The 16345-nt window shown below is 41.4% G+C and overlaps 1 protein-coding gene across 6 annotated transcripts in view; it reads right to left on the bottom strand.

The window, feature by feature from the left end:
• The window catches only part of fam135a (family with sequence similarity 135 member A), a 306374-nt gene extending 291582 nt beyond the window's left edge, over positions 1–14792 (bottom strand). For 5 of the 6 annotated variants that reach the window (XM_072557991.1, XM_072557972.1, XM_072557981.1 and 2 more), the window contains exon 1: positions 14480–14792. The gene's annotated coding sequence lies outside the window, so the exon portion shown is untranslated. Of the gene's footprint in view, positions 1–14449 lie in introns of all 6 variants that reach the window. The other variant, XM_072557963.1, reaches the window with a different exon arrangement.
• Positions 14793–16345: the final 1553 nt, after the last annotated feature.

The raw sequence follows: 16345 nt of genomic DNA on the forward strand, positions 1-16345 counted from the left end.
TTTTAAGAAAGGTATTGAAGGGAAATAAACTTGCAATTGCCGGGACAAAACTAAAAATACTGGAGAATGTAAATTACTTGCAGATTTTTTTTAAAAAAAAGAGGTTGCAGATGAAAATAAATCATTCCCAGCAAGTAACTTCCACCCCCCATCCCACTCCCACCACCACCCATCTGATCAATCAGTACTCCATGTCAAACACGATTGGGAGAACCAAATGCAGATAGCAAATACAGAATGAACACTGAGGCAATTCAACAATTTATCTGCTGCAAGAATGAAACTGCACAATCATTCTGGAGATGAAATCCCATCTTCACGCTGACCTGCATTGTGTTGAGTGTCATGACCATTGTGCAGAATAGGACAGATTGAGCAGATCTAGCAACTGGGCATCCATGAGGTGCTATGGGCTGTCAACAGCAGAACTGTCCTCCTATACAATATGAAACCTAAAGGCCGCACTAATATTCCGCACTCCACCATTACCATTAAACCAGGAGATCTCTGTTTTTGTGGTGCTTGACTTGTGTACAAATTGACTTACAAGTAGACTCAACTGGGAGAAAGTGAGGACTGCTGACGCTGGAGATCAGAGTCGCAAAGTGTGGTCCTCCTTCCCACCTATCCGCTCCACCCTCCTTTCTGACCTATCACCATCACCCTTCAATCTACTCATCACATTCCCAACTACTTCCACGCCCCCCACCCAACAACCCCACCCCCTGCCCTCCCAGTTATCTCTCAGCCAGCTTGGTCCACCCACTCATTCCTGATGAAGAGGTTATGCCCGAAATGTCAACTCTCCTGCTCCTCAAACGCTTCCAGCTCCACACTTTTCAACTTACAATTTGACTCAAATAGAATCCATTTGCAACCCTGGGACTGCCTGCACTTGATGCAGCATGTTCTCAAGGGTGAGAGGACCCAGCAGGAGGTCATTGTACACATTGGAACCAACGACATAGGAAGGGAAAAGGATGATTTTCTGAAGGGAGAATATAAAGAGTTAGGCTGGAATTTAAAAAGGAGGTCCTCGAGACCAGTAATAAATGGATTACTAGTGATGCTACGAGCTAGTGAGGGTAGGAATAGGATGGTTCCTGAGGAGTGCATGGCTGAGGAGCTAGTGTTTGGGAGAAAGATTCACACTTTTGGATCATTGGAATCTCCTCTGCGGTAGAAGTGACCTGCACAAGAAAGATGGATTGCACCTAAATTGGAAGGGGACTGGGAGGGAGATTTGCTACAGCTGCTCGGGAGGATTTAAAGTAGTAAGAGTGTGTGTGTTGGGGGGGCAGGGAGATAGTGAGGAAAGAGATCAATCTGCGACAGGTACAGTCGAGAAAAGAAGTGAGACAAACAGTCAGGGCAGGCATGGACACAGCACAGAACAAGGTAGGACTGACAAATAAAACTGCATTTATTTCAATGCCTAACAGAGAAGGCAGATGAACTCAGGGCATGGTTAGGAACATGGGACTGGGATATCATAGCAATTACAGAAATGTGGCTCAGGGATGGACAGGACTGGCAGCTTAATGTTCCAGGATACAAATGCTATCGGAAGGACAGAAAGGGAGGCAAGAGACGAAGTGGAGTAATGTTTTTGATAAGGGATAGCATTACAGCTGTACTGAAGGAGGATATTCCCGGAAATACATCCAAGAAAGTTATTTGGGTGGAACTGAGAAATAAGAAAAGGGATGATCACCTTATTATGATTGCGTTTTAGCACCCCTAATAGTCAGAGGGAAATTGAGAAACAAATTTGTAAGGAGATTTCAGTTATCTATAAGAATAATAAGGTAGGGGATTTTAACCAAACATGACTGGGACTGCCATAGCGTTAAGGGATTTGAGAGGGATTTGGAGAGGGATTTGTTAAGTATATACAAGAAAATTTTATGATTCAGTATGTGGATGTACTCATTAGAGAAGGTGCAAAACCTAACCTACTCTTGGAAAATAAGGCAGGGCAGGTGACAGGTGTGAGTAGGCGAGCACTTTGGGGCCAGCGACCATAATTCTATTAGTTTTAAAATAGTGATGTGAAAGGATAGACCAGATCTAAAAGGTGAAGTTCTAAATTGGACAAAGGCTAATTTTGATCGTATTAGTCAAGAACTTTCAAAAGCTGATCAGGGGCAGATGTTCACAGGTAAAGGGACAGCTGGAAAATGGGAAGCCTTCAGAAATGAGATAACTAGAGTCCACAGATGGTATATTCCTGTTAGGGTGAAAGGAAAGGCAGATAGGTATAGGGATTACTGGATGACTAAAGAAATTGGAGGATTTGGTTAAGAAAAGTAAGGAAGCAAACGTCAGGTATTGGCGGGATGGATTGGGTGAATCCTTAGAAGAGTATAAAGGCAGTAGGAGTATATTTAAGAGGGAAATCAGGAGGGCAAAATGGGGACATGAGATAGAATTAAGGAGAATCCAAATGGCTTTTACAAATACATTAAGGACAAAAGAGTAACTAGGAAGAGAATACGGTCCCTTAAAGATCAGCCATTGTTTGGAGCCGGAGGAGATAGGGGAGATACTAAAGTAGTATTTTGGATCTGAACACGGAAGATATAGAATGTAAGGAAATAGATGGCGGCATCTTGAAAAATGTCAAGATTACAGAGGAGGAAGTGCTGGATGTCTTGAAACGCATAAAGGTGGGTAAATCCCCAGGACCTGATCAGATGTACAAGAGACAATAGACAATAGGCACAGGAGTAGGCCATTCTGCCCTTCGAGCTTGCACCACCATTCAATATGATCATGGCTGATCATCCTTAATCAGTATCCTGTTCCTCCCTTATCTCCATAACCCTTGATTCCACTATCCTTGAGAGCTCTATCCAACTCTTTCTTAAATGAATCCAGAGACTGGGCCTCCACTGCCCTCTGGGGAGGGGCATTCCACACAGCCACCACTCTCTGGGTGAAGAAGTTTCTCCTCATCTCTGTCCTAAATGGTCTACCCTGTATTTTTAAGCTGTGTCCTCTGGTTCGGCACTCAGCCATCAGCGGAAATATGTTTCCTGCCTCCAGAGTGTCCAATCCTTTAATAATCTTATATGTCTCAATCAGATCCCCTCTCAGTCTTCTAGACTCAAGGGTATACAAGCCCAGTCGCTCCAGTCTTTCAGCGTAAGGTAGTCCCGCCATTCCAGGAATTAACCTCGTGAACCCATGCTGCACTCCCTCAATAGCCAGAATGTCTTTCCTCAAATTTGGAGACCAGAACTGCACACAATACTCCAGGTGTGGTCTTACCAGGGCCCTGTACAGCTGCAGAAGAACCTCTTTGCTTCTATACTCAATCCCTCTTGTTATGAAGAAGGTTCCTGAAGAAGGGCTGATGCCAGAAACGTCGATTCTCCTGTTCCTTGGATGCTGCCTGACCTGCTGCGCTTTTCCAGCAACACATTTTCAGCCCTCTTGTTATGAAGGCCAGCATGCTATTACCCTTCTTCACTACCTGCTGTACCTGCATGCTTAACTTCATTGACTGGTGTACAAGAACACCCAGATCTCTTTGTACTGTCCCCTTACCTAAATTGATTCCATTTAGGTAGTAATCTGCCCTCCTGTTCTTGCCACCAAAGTGGATAATTTATCCACAATAAACTGCATCTGCATTTATCCACAATAAACTGCATCTGCCATGCACCTGACCACTCACCTATCCTGTCCAGGTCACCCTGTAATCTCCTAACATCCTCCTCACGTTTCACCCTGCCACCCAGCTTAGTATCATCAGCAAATTTGCTAATGTTATTACACATACCATTTTCTATATAACTAATATATATTGTAAAAAGCTGCGGTCCCAGCACTGATCCCTGCAGTACGCCACTGGTCACTGCCTGCCATTCCAAAATGGAGCAGTTTATCACTACTCTTTGTTTCCTGTCAGCCAACCCACTTTCAATCCAAGTTAGTACTTTGTCCCCAATACCATGCACCCTAATTTTGCTCACTAACCTCCTATGTGGGACTTTATCAAAAGCTTTCTGAAAGTCCAGGTACACTACATCTACTGGATCTCCCTCGTCCATCTTCAGAGTTCCATCCTCAAAAAATTCCAGAAGATTAGTCAAGCATGATTTTCCCTTCATAAATCCATGCTGACCATGACCTATCCTGTTACTATTATCCAGATGTGTCATAATTTCATCCTTTATAATAGACTCCAGCATCTTTCCCACCACTGAGATCAGACTAACTGGTCTATAATTTCCTGCTTTCTCTCTCCCACCTTTCTTAAAAAGTGGTACAACATTAGCCACCCTCCGATCCGTAGAAACTGATCCCAAATCTATCAAACTCTGAAAAATAATCACCAACGCATCCACCATCAATTCTATGGGAAGCTAGGGAAATGATTGCTGGGCCTCTTGCTGAGATATTTGTATCATCGATACTCACAGGTAACGTGCTGAAAGACTGAAGATTGGCTAACGTGGTGCCACTGTTTAAGAAGGGTGGTAAGGACAAGCCAGGGAACTATAGACCAGTGATTGAGTTTTTTTGAAGAAGAGGATTGATGAGGGCAGAGCGGTAAACTTCTGTAAAGGCATTCGACAAGGTTCCTCATGGGAGACTGATTAGCAGGGTTAGGTCTCTTGGAATACATGGATACAGAACTGGCTCAAAAAGTAGAAGGGTGGTGGTGAAAAGTTATTTTTCAGACTGGAGGCCTGTGACCAGTGGAGTGCCACAAGGATCAGTGCTGGATTCACTACTTTTTATCATTTATATAAATGATTTGGAGGTGAACAAAGGAGGTATAGATAGTAAGTTTGCAGATGACATCAAAATTGGAGGTGTAGTGGACAGTGAAGGTTACCTCAGATTACAATGGGATTTTGATCAGACAGTCCAATGAGCTGAGGAGTGGCAGATGGACATTAATTTAGATAAATGCAAGGTGCTTCATTTGGAAAAGCAAATTTTAGCAGGACTTAACGGTAAGGTCCAAGGAAGTGTTGCTGAAGAGAGATCTTGGAGAGCAGGTTCATAGCTCCTTGAAAGTAGAGTCACAGGTAGATAGGATAGTGGAGGCGGCATTTGGTATGTTTCCTTTATTGGTCAGTGTATTGAGTACAGGAGTTGGGACATCCTGTTGCAGCTGTACAGTACATTGGTTAGGCCACTGTTGGAATATTGTGTGCAATTCTGGTATCCTTCCTATGGGACCTATGGGAAGGATGTTGTGAAACTTGAAAGGGTTCAGAAAAGATTTACAAGGATATTGCCAGAGTTGGAGGATTTGAGCTATTGGGAGAGGCTGAATAGGCTCGGTCTGTTTTCCCTGGAGCGTCAGAGGCTATGGGGTTAACTTATAGAGGTTCATAAAATTATGAGGGGCCTGGATAGGGTAAATAGACAAGCTCTTTTCCTGGGGTGGAAGAGACCAGAACTAGAGGGCATAGGTTTAGGGTGAAAGGGGAAAGATATAAAAAAGACCTAAGTGGCAACCTTTTCACGCAGAGCGTGGTGCATGTGTGGAATGGGCAGCCAGAGGAAGTGGTGAGGCTGGTACAATTGTAACATTTAAAAGGCATCGGGATGGATGTATAAATAGGAAGGGTTTGGAGGGATATGGGCCGGGTTCTGGCAGGTTGGGACTATTTTGGGTCTGGATATCTGGTCGGCATGGACGAGTTGGACCGAAGGGTCTGTTTCCATGCTGTATATCTCTAGGACTCTATGACAATTGCATCTCAACGTTTTGAATAAAGAATTCTGGGAAACACACTTATTCCAATTACAAAGATCTATATTAAAAGCTGCAACTAATAAGTTCTCCTTTTACACAAAAATTCCCATTTTATGAAAATTCAATGCAATGAAATTGCTTTCCTTTATTCTTCAAGTTATTTGGAACAATATAAAGCTTTAATGTTGCAATTCCCAGAGATTTGCCTTAAAAATTAAATTTGTACAAAGAAACATTAGCTTAATGCAATCATTAAAATTTATTTCAGATAATAATTATAAACTACATGAACAATTGTCTTCATTACAGTCGAAAAACAGCTACAACTGCAAACTTGAAACCATGAAAAATCTCAAAGAGAGGTCTTTACTGGTCTTCAGTGCCATAACTGCTAAAATATGGTTACTAAGTCAACAACTTGAATCCTTCAATTCAAAATTGTCCCATACCTTGAAAGGTTTCTCCAGGGATAAAGTGTTCAATGCAAAGCTCATCCTAAAAGGAACGATCCTGCAAAATCTAGCTCCCAGCATAAATTAAACACAAGCAAATCTAATACTTACAGAATTTCCAAGTCCTTGTATGTTCTACTAAAAATGATAAATATAGTCCTAGTTATATCACAATTTAATGGTAAAGTGTATTTGGATGTGCACACTTTCTAATTTAATTTGTATGGAAGTCAGTTTATCAGAACCATGTCAACAAAATAAACTGCTTTACATTTCACTTCCCCCCAGAGAAGTGTCTCCCTTATGTTCACACTTCCAAAATAAGTCATTTGAAATAGGTAATTGCCCTTGACAAATTATTTGATTTTACCGCTGTCGTGCTCTGCTGGTAGAAACTGGACACTCAATCAATAGGAGCAAAGGATAGAAATCCAAACTACATCAATTCGACTTGTAGATATACTTTTTTCATTCATCTTAGACAGCTGAACCCACAAGAGTTTCCTGATTTCCGCAGTGTAGAAATGAACGTATAAATATGGAATCCATAACAATCAACATCAGTAGCAAAAAGTACTGATCAAAATATTAGGATTAAAGGATATGGGGCAAATGCAGGAACATGGGATTAGTGCACTTTTAATGGTACTTATGACAGTGCAGACTCGATGGGGCGAAGAGCTTTTCTGTGCTGTATGAATCCATGAAGGCAGGGAAGATGAGAGGTTTTGATGGCCTCTGGGGTCCTGAAGGAAGTGGCAGCAGAGATTATAGAATAGAACAGAACAAAATATAGAATCCCCAACAGGTCCACACCAACCCTCCAAAGAGTCACCCATCAAGACCCATTCCTTTACCTTATTATTCTACATTTCCCTGAACAATGCACATCACCTACATATCTCTGATTGGCCAGGCAACTTAGCATGGCCAATTCACCTAACCTGCATATCTTTGGAGTGGGAGGAAACCAGAACTCCTGGAGGAAATCCAAGCAGACATGGAGAAAATCTGCAAACTCCACACACCCAAGGTTGGAATCAAACCCGGGTGCCTGACGCTGTGAGGCAGCACTGGTCATAACATTCCAAAATTTCCTGAATACAGGAAAGAATCCAGTGGAAAATGGTGATCTTTAAAAAGGGAGGGAGGCAGAAAAAATGAACCTATAGCCCAGTTAAAAATCTGTCATTGGGAAATTATTAGAATCTATTAAGGAAGCAATAACAGGTCATTTGGAAAAACAAAATGCAATCCAAAGTCAGAATGGTTTTGAGTAACAGATCACATTAATAGCTTGCTAGAGTGCTTTGCAGTTGTAACAAGCAAATTGGATAGTAGAGATCTTTCAAATGTAGTGTGTGGACTTTGATAAGGTGCTGCACAAAATATTTTCTTTAACCTAAACAACCTGTGTCAGTGATGTTATTACACACATCTGGGGAAGGTAGGACTTGAACACAGGCCTTCTGATCCAGAAATAGGGACTCTGCCACTGCACCACAAGAGGACCTCCAGGTGCTGCACAAAAGTAAGTTAATGCACAAAGTAAGACCACATGGGGGTGAGGCAATTTATTCACTTGGATGGAGGATTGGTTTACCAACAGAAAGCTGACAGTTGGGATAAATGATGCTTTTTTTCTGGTTGTTAAGATGTGACTAGTAAGATAATAACTATTTATAATCTAAATAATGACGTGGATGCAGGATCAGAGGAAATATAACCAAATTTGCATATTACATTAAAATATAAGTTGCGATAAAGAAATCAGAAATTTACAAATGGATATGGTAGCTTAGGTGAACAGGCCAACATTTAACATGGATAAGAACAAGGTTATCCATTATTGTTGAAAGAACAGAAAGGCAAATTATCTTAATGGAGAGAGAAACCCTGACCCTGCTGCCTCAGGGTTGGTGATTGCTTTAAAATGGGCGGCATGGTGGCACAGTGGTTAGCACTGCTGCCTCACAGCACCAGAGACCCAGGTTCAATTCCCGTCTCGGGCAACTGCCTGTATGGAGTTTGCATGTTCTCCCAGTGTCTGCGTGGGTTTCCTCCGGGTGCTCCGGTTTTCTCCCACAGTCCAAAAATGTGCAGATTAGGTGAATTAGCCATGCTAAATTGCCCATAATATTAGGTGAAGGGGTAAATGTAGGGGAATGGGTCTGGGTGGGTTGCCCTTCGGACGTTCGGTGTGGACTTGGGCTGAAGGGCCTGTTTCCACACTAAGTAATCTAATCTAAAATTCAGTGTACTTCAGTGCAAAGGAATCTGAATGTCCTCATGCATGAATTGCAGATAATTAGTGTGCAGGTACACTAATTAATTTGGAAGGCACTTAGAATTTTGGCATTTATTGCCAACAGAATAGAATATTAATTAGGAAAGTATTACTGCAGATGCACAAGATATTAGTGAGCCAGCATCTGGAGAAGTGTATACAGTTTTGATCCCCTTACTCGATAAAGGAAGTCATTGCAACAGAGGCAGTTCAGAGGAGATTCAATAGATGTATTCCAGGGGTGACCAGTTTATCTTATGAAGAGTGTTTCAGCAGTTAGACCTATTCTCTCTGAAGTTTAGAAGAACGAGGGGAGATCTAATTAAGATATACAAGATACAAAAGGGGACTGACCAGTATACGTGGACAGGATGTTCCACAAGAGAAAACAATCTGGAACAAGTAGCCATTGTTTTAGATAAGCTTTCCTAAAACTAAGATCAGGAGAAATTACTTCTCAAAGGGCCGTGGATCTGTGGAATTCAGCATAGGGTGTAGTGGATGCCAGGACATGGAGTATATTTAAGGAGGAGGTAGACACATTTTTAATTCCTAACAGGTTGAAGGGTTGTGGGTACTTGGCAGGCAAGTGGAGTTGAGGCTGAGATGGGATCAGCCATGATCATACTGAATGGCAGACCAAGCTTACCAAGGGGTGTAGTTGTAGTGGAGGCAGTTCAGACGAGATTTGCTAGATTAATTCCAGAGGTAAGCAATTCATCTTAAGAAGCATAGAGCGGTTGGACATATACGCTGAGGTTTAGAAGAATGAGCGGAGATCTAATTGAGACATCCAATCACCAAATTCTATACTCCTGCTCCTAGTTCTTATGTTAACTTTGAACAAACAGTACTATCCCTGACATTTTTCCCTTTTAAATAAAGGGTTTGTTAGAATTGTATTCCATCATGTAATAGATGAAACTACAAAGAATGTAGCTTCATTGCTTGGTGCACTAATTGAAATACAGGGCAATTCTTGTAACAATGCAATTACCTCCATAAATTTATACAAGTTACAACTAGAACGTCATCTTCATTTTGTTACTCGAAAAAGTCTCCGACCAATAAATGACTGGAGATTTTAACAATGGCATTCAACTAATCCCTACAATATCCTTCATGGTATTTTGATAAGATTAAAATTAGTGTAAAGCTGTATTTAAAGTAAAATATTTCCATTTTATTTCATTCCTCACCTAAGAAATTATGCTAAAGCTCTTATTACCTAAAAATAAACTGCTTACCAACATTTTGTAAATAAAAATGTATTGATTACAGTGCTGATTACTGACAGAATTGTGGATTATTCAGACCATTGTCTCTCTGCTGGTCCTCTGCAAGAGTAAGTCAACTAGCACAACCCTCATGTCTTTTCCCCATTATCTTGCTTTTTTATTCCTTTTCAACTAATGATTTAATTCTGTTTAGAATGCTGCAATTGAATTTGCCTCTACTACACCTTAAGCAGTGGATTCCAGATTCTAACTATCCACTACATAATACGATTTTTCTTCAGGTTGTCATTGCTTTTTAAGTAAATCATCTTTGGTCAGTATCTTCCAAGTCAAGCCTTCCACCAACAGGACCAGCTTTGCTCAATCTACTCTGGCCAGACCTCATACAATTTTGGATACCTCTTAAAATTTTAATGCAGCACCCTCTTAATTTTGAAGGGGAACACCAATCTCTTCTCTGAAATATAAAAAAGAACTGTGGATGCTGGAAATCTGAAACAAAAACAAATTGCTGGAGGAACTCAGGTCTAGCAGTATCTGTGAAGAGGAAGCGGTAGGGTCACTCAACTCGAAACGTTTACTCTCGGTTTCTCTCCCTGATGCTGCCAGACCCGCTGAATTCATACAGCAATATCTGCTTTTGACTCACTTCCATTTATAGAACTGAATATTCTCACGATTGTTTCATTCCTGTGAATCTTCATTGCACCCTCTCTAATGTGTTCAGCCTTTAAAGCCTGTTTTATTTACAGGTTTACTGTACTTTGTGCTTTTGTACTCTCCAGTCCTTTCGATAAAGCCCAGGAGAACTCTTGTTTTTAACGTACAATCTTCCTGTCATACCAGCTTCAAATGATGTGCATGTAAATCACAGGTCTCCATACTTATGAACACCCTTTAAGACTGTACTATTTATACTTTGATTTCTACTCTTAATTTTTATCACCAAAATGAATCACTTCACACTTTTCTGCATTAAATTTCATCTCTCAAATGCTTGTTATTCCACCAAGCCCTTTTTCTATGTTCTGGTAAATTGACTTCCTCGGTTCACAATTCTTTCAAATTCTTTCATGTCCACAAATGTTCAAATTACATTCCACACAAAGTGTCACTAAAATATAGAAAGAATTACAGCTGTCACAAAAAAAAGCACAAAAATGAAGAATAGTATTCCATTCAGACCCTCAAGCCTGCCCTGCAATTTGATAAGATCATAATCAATCTGATCCTGGCCTTTACTTACCTGTCCAGCCCCTACACCCTTGACTCCCTTCTCAGTCAAGAATCTAACTTAGCCTTAAAAACATTCAATTATCTTGTCTTCACTGCTCTCTGGGGAAGAGAATTTACCTAATGCCAACTCCTGGCAAACTTCCCTATAAACATTTCTTCAATTCAAAACACTTCATTATTGATTTGTGTCCTGCCACCAAATCAATTTCAAAACCATGTTGATCCATATATCCATTTTATTCCACAAGTGTAATTTTACTCTCAAATCTGTTATGCAGCACTGCATCAAACTTTCTTTGGAAATTAAAGGTATACTTAATTTCATGCATTACCCTCACCTACCCTGATACTTTAAGAACAGACTTAAATATGTTAACGAAAAAATGTGAATTAACAAATCTATGCTGATTTTCCCCAAGTAAGGTGTATTACCATGTTTGACAGTTGACAGATGTCTGGCAAGTGGAGGCTTTCAAAAGTGAGATAATGAGAGTGCAGGGACAGCATGCTCCTATTAGTGTGAAGGGCAAGGCTGGCAGGAGTAGGAAACAGTAAAGATACTGAAGCCCTGGTCAAGAAAAAGGAGACATATGTCAGGCATAGACAGCTGGGATGAAGTGAATCCCTGGAGGAGAATGGAGGTGTAGAAGTACACTTAGGAGAGAAATCAGGAGAGCAAAAAGGGGACATGAAATAGCTTTGGCAGATAAGGTTAAGGAGAATCCAGAGGGATTCTACAAGTATGTTAAGGGCAAAAGAGTACCTAGGGAGAGAGTAGAGCCCCTTAAAGATCAATGAGGCCATCTAAGGGTGGAAACACAGGAAATGGGTAAGATCCTTAAATAAATATTTCACATTAGTATTTACTGTGGAGAAAGACATGGAAGCTAGGGAATTCAAGGAAATAAACCATGATATCTTGTAAAGAGTCCACGTCACAGAAGAGGAAGTGCTGGATATTTTAAAATGCATAAAGGTAAATAAAATCCCTAGGACCTGATTAAGTGTATTCTGGGACACTGTGAGAAGTTAGGGAAAAAATTGTGAGGCCCCTAGCTGAAACAGTTGTATTAGCGACCATCACTAATGAAGTGCCAGAAGACTGGAAGGTATTGTTGTGCCATTATTTAAGAAAGGCTGGAAGGAAAAGCCAGAGAACTGTAGATCAGTTAGCTTCACATCAGTGGTGGATAAGTCGTTGGAAAGGATTCTGAGAGACAGGATCTACATGCATTTGGAAAGACAAGGACTGATTAAGGGTAGTCAGCATGGCTTTCTGCATGGGGAAATCGTGTCTCACAAACTTGATTGAGTTTTTTTTGAAGAGGTGACCAAGAAGATAGATGAAGGCAGAATGATAGATGTTGTCGACATGGACTTTAACAAAGTATTTGACAAAGTTCTGCATAGTAGACTAGTTAGTAAGGTTGGATCACTTGGGATCCAGGGATAGCTAGCCAACTGGATACAAAATTGGCTTGATAGTAGGAGATAGAGGGTGGTGGTAGAGGGTTGTTGTTGAAAATGGAGTCCATGACTAGGGGTGTGCCACAAGGATCGGTGCAGGGCCCACTGTTATTCAATATTTATACAAAAAATTGGACGAGAATATAGGAGGCAAGATTAGTAAGTTTGCAGATAATATCAAAATTGGTGATATAGTCAATAGTGAAGAAACTTATTGAAAAGTACAATGGGTCTTGATCAATTAGACCAGTGGGTGAAGGAGTGACACACTGAGTTTAATTGGGATAAACGCAAGGTGTTGTATTTTGGTAAAACAAACTGTTAATGGTCAGGCCCTGGGGAGTGTTGTCGAACAGAGAGACCTAGGGATTCACATACATAGTTCCTTGAAAGTGGTGTCACAGGTAGACAGGGTCATGATGTAGGCATTTGGCACATAAGCCATCATTGGTCAAACACTGAGTACAGGAATGGGAACGTCATGTTAAAAGACATTGCTAAGGCCATGTTTTAAGTACGGCATACAATTCAGACTACCCTGCTGTAGGAAGGATTTAATTAAACTGGAAAGGGTGCAAAAAAATTTATCAGGATGTTACCAAGAACTGAAGGTTTGGACCTATAAGGAGAGGCTGGATGAACTGGGATCTCTCTTCCCTGGAGTGTAGGAAGCCGAGAGCCAACCTTCAAGGTTTACAAAGTCATGAGGGGCATAGACAAGGTGAATTGCCAAAGTCTCTTTCCCAAGGTAGGGGAGTCCAAAACTGGGGGGGGGGGGCATAGATTTGAAATGAGAGGGGAAAAGATTTGACAGGGATCTGAGGGACAACTTTTTCACAAAGGGTTGTGCATATATGGAATGAGCTGCCAAAGGAGGTCATAATGGTGCATACAATTACAACATTTAAAAGACATTTGGACAGGTACGTGGATAAGTCGGTATAGAGGGATGTGGGCCAAATGTAGGCCAATAGAACTAGTTCAGTTCAGGAAATCTGACCGGCATGAAACAGTTTGGCCGAAGGGTCTGTTTCTGTGTTGTATGATTCTACTCTATTTCAGAACCACCAGAACTGGATGTAACAATAAGTTGTGTCCTGAATTTTAACTTCTGGGAGCAAACTCAGATCACACTGATGTTTTGAAATTTTTTTGCAGAAAGCAAAGATACTACTTAAAATACGTTTCATACTATTTTTGCATTCTGCACAGATGTCCAACATAAGCAATAGAAAAGTAGCATGTTGTGCCCTGAGGCAAGGAGGAACAGCTAATATTGGATCACATTTACCTTACTTCCAAATGCTTAGAAAGTGCACTGGCGGCAAATGACCAAACCCTTATCCTGCTATCTAATAAGTAATACAAAATAACTTCAATAGTTGTCTCTAGTACAATGCAAACGCAATACATAATGCCAATTGAGTTGAAGTAGTGTGAATTAACTTGAAAAATACTTCTTTATGCTGCTTCATTCAGATCTTCAATCAGCAAAGGTGCTCCCAGAAGTACTAAACTGCATAAACAGATTTCATCATGCACAAACATGGGAACAAATTTATTTTGACAGCACCCTGAGCCCCAGGAGACAACAGCAGAACCAAGATCATTGCAAAATCATACACTATCATGACCTTGATATAGAATCTCTATCCCTACACAAAAGTTCTGCAATTCCATACCCAACACTACTGTTGAAGCACCATCAGAAGGATTACAGGTGCAGCACTGTCTCAACAACAGATGGGAATAAATGTGTTACGTATTGCCAATGAAAGCAAAGGTACTGCAAAGTAAAGCAAGCAAATGGTACTGTGCATTTGGGAGAGGGGAGGGAGGGGTTGGAGGTCGTAGAAAGGGTGATGATAGTGAGGATGGGGAAAGGGAGAGTATGGGAGTGGGTAGGAGGTAATGACAGTGGAGAGGGATGGGGTAATGGTAGGAATGCACTTCATGAGGGAGGCACTGAGATGCGTGTTGTAATATCGCCTTGAGACACCCAACACCAACCCCACCGACAACCATGCACCGCACAACCGCTACTCACTTCGAAAGAAGTTGAAAACGTCACCTGTACCTGACTCGACGCTGCTGCAACAAGACGTAAAGGATCCACTTTCAGCTGCTGCCGGCCACTCTTCTTCAGAGCTGAGTACTGGAGCCCGAAGTGAGGGGAGAGCCGCCGCCGCCAGGCCTCGACATCAGGAGCGGTGCGGGGAGCGAGAGAGAAGGAAACAAAGAGCAGCAGAGCTTGACCATCCGAGGTCTCTGTCCACAGAGGGCAGCGAGCAAAGTTGAGGAAGTGTGTGGCTGAGCTGAAGGGTACACGAACGATAAGCAGACAACGGGCGGCTTCTGCTTTCTGTCAGCTACAGGAGTATTGCCATGGTCTCAGGGCTGCAGTGCGCAGGCGCTGGAGTGAGGGGGGCGGGGAAATGATCCTGGGCAGCAGCAACTTGAATACATTGTTCTTTCCGAGCAACTGTACAATTCCCTTTACTTACACAATATGCTCCTTCAACAAGTACAATATACACTTTACAACCACTACTCAGCACTCCATCAACAAGTAACCAGCGCACCAAGCTCTCTCATATGCACTGCACAACATTGTGCACTTTCCCTCCAGCAAGTGTAGAGTTCAGCGCGGAAACACTAAACTGATCCAGAGCCATTTGCCAGTATTTGGCCCATCTCTCTAAATCCTTCCTATTCAGATATCCATCCAGATGCCTTTTAAGTATTCACTTTACAATGACTACAGAGTTTTCTCTCAGCGGATATAAACTGTACAATCAGGACACAGCTGTCCCTCAACAAGTAGACACTTTATAACCACGATATGTAACTCCCACTTCAACAAGGACATACTTTAAAATCACCCCACTGAACGTTCTCTCAGCAAGTAAGCACGTTACCATCAAGACACAGCAAATACTTAATTTACAACCACAACACTAAAGTCACCCCAGCAAGTATATACTTTACAATCAACACTCTCCCTCAGCAAATATACATATCATAATCACTATACTAAGAGCTTCCTCCACAAGTAGACACTTTACAATCACTACAAAAAGTTCTCCCACAGCAAATATACACTTTACACTAATGACACTTCCTCAGCAAGTTTACACTTCAAAATTATAACACATTGTTCTATCACAGCAAGTCCACACTTGACAGTCACCGCACACTTCACCCCCACAGCACACTGCTCTCCCTCAGCAGGCACACATTTTACTAACGCTGCAAACATGTATCCCTCAGACGTATACACTTAAAAGTAGCTGCACTGACCTTCCCGTCAGCAGTACATATTTTAAAATCGCTACACACCGCTCCTATCAGAAAGTTTTCACTTTTAAATCACTAGACACAGCATGTTTACACTTTACAATCATGTTTACACTTTCCTCAGCAAGTACACACTTTATAATTCTTACGCACAGTTCTCTCTCAGCATGTGTGCATTTTACTATCACGACAAGTCTCCCTCAGCAATTCCACACTTTAAACTGCATGCATTTCTCACTAAGCAAGTATATACATTACAATCACTACACTGACCACTTCCTCAGTAAGCACACTCTATATTGTCATTGCACACATTTCTCTCTCACCATGTATACTTTACAATCACTACATTGAGATATCAGCAAACATAGTTTAAAACCATTACAGGGTCTAGATTAGAGTGATGCTAGAAAAGCACAGCAGGTCAGGCAGCATCCGAGGAGCCGGAAAATCGACGTTTCGGGCAAAAGCCCTTCATCAGGAATCATTACATACAACTCACTCCAGTTAGCACACCCTTTACAATCATTGCACACGTCTCCCTCAGCAAAGATATCTTTCATAATCACTAAGAGTTTCATCTGCAAGTACAAGTCAAAGGTCGTTCTGTTATAATACGCGTTTTGTCAATGTGAATCTGCTGTAA

Source organism: Chiloscyllium punctatum, chromosome 3 (genome assembly GCF_047496795.1).
Source record: "Chiloscyllium punctatum isolate Juve2018m chromosome 3, sChiPun1.3, whole genome shotgun sequence".
NCBI classification, from domain to species: domain Eukaryota; kingdom Metazoa; phylum Chordata; class Chondrichthyes; order Orectolobiformes; family Hemiscylliidae; genus Chiloscyllium; species Chiloscyllium punctatum.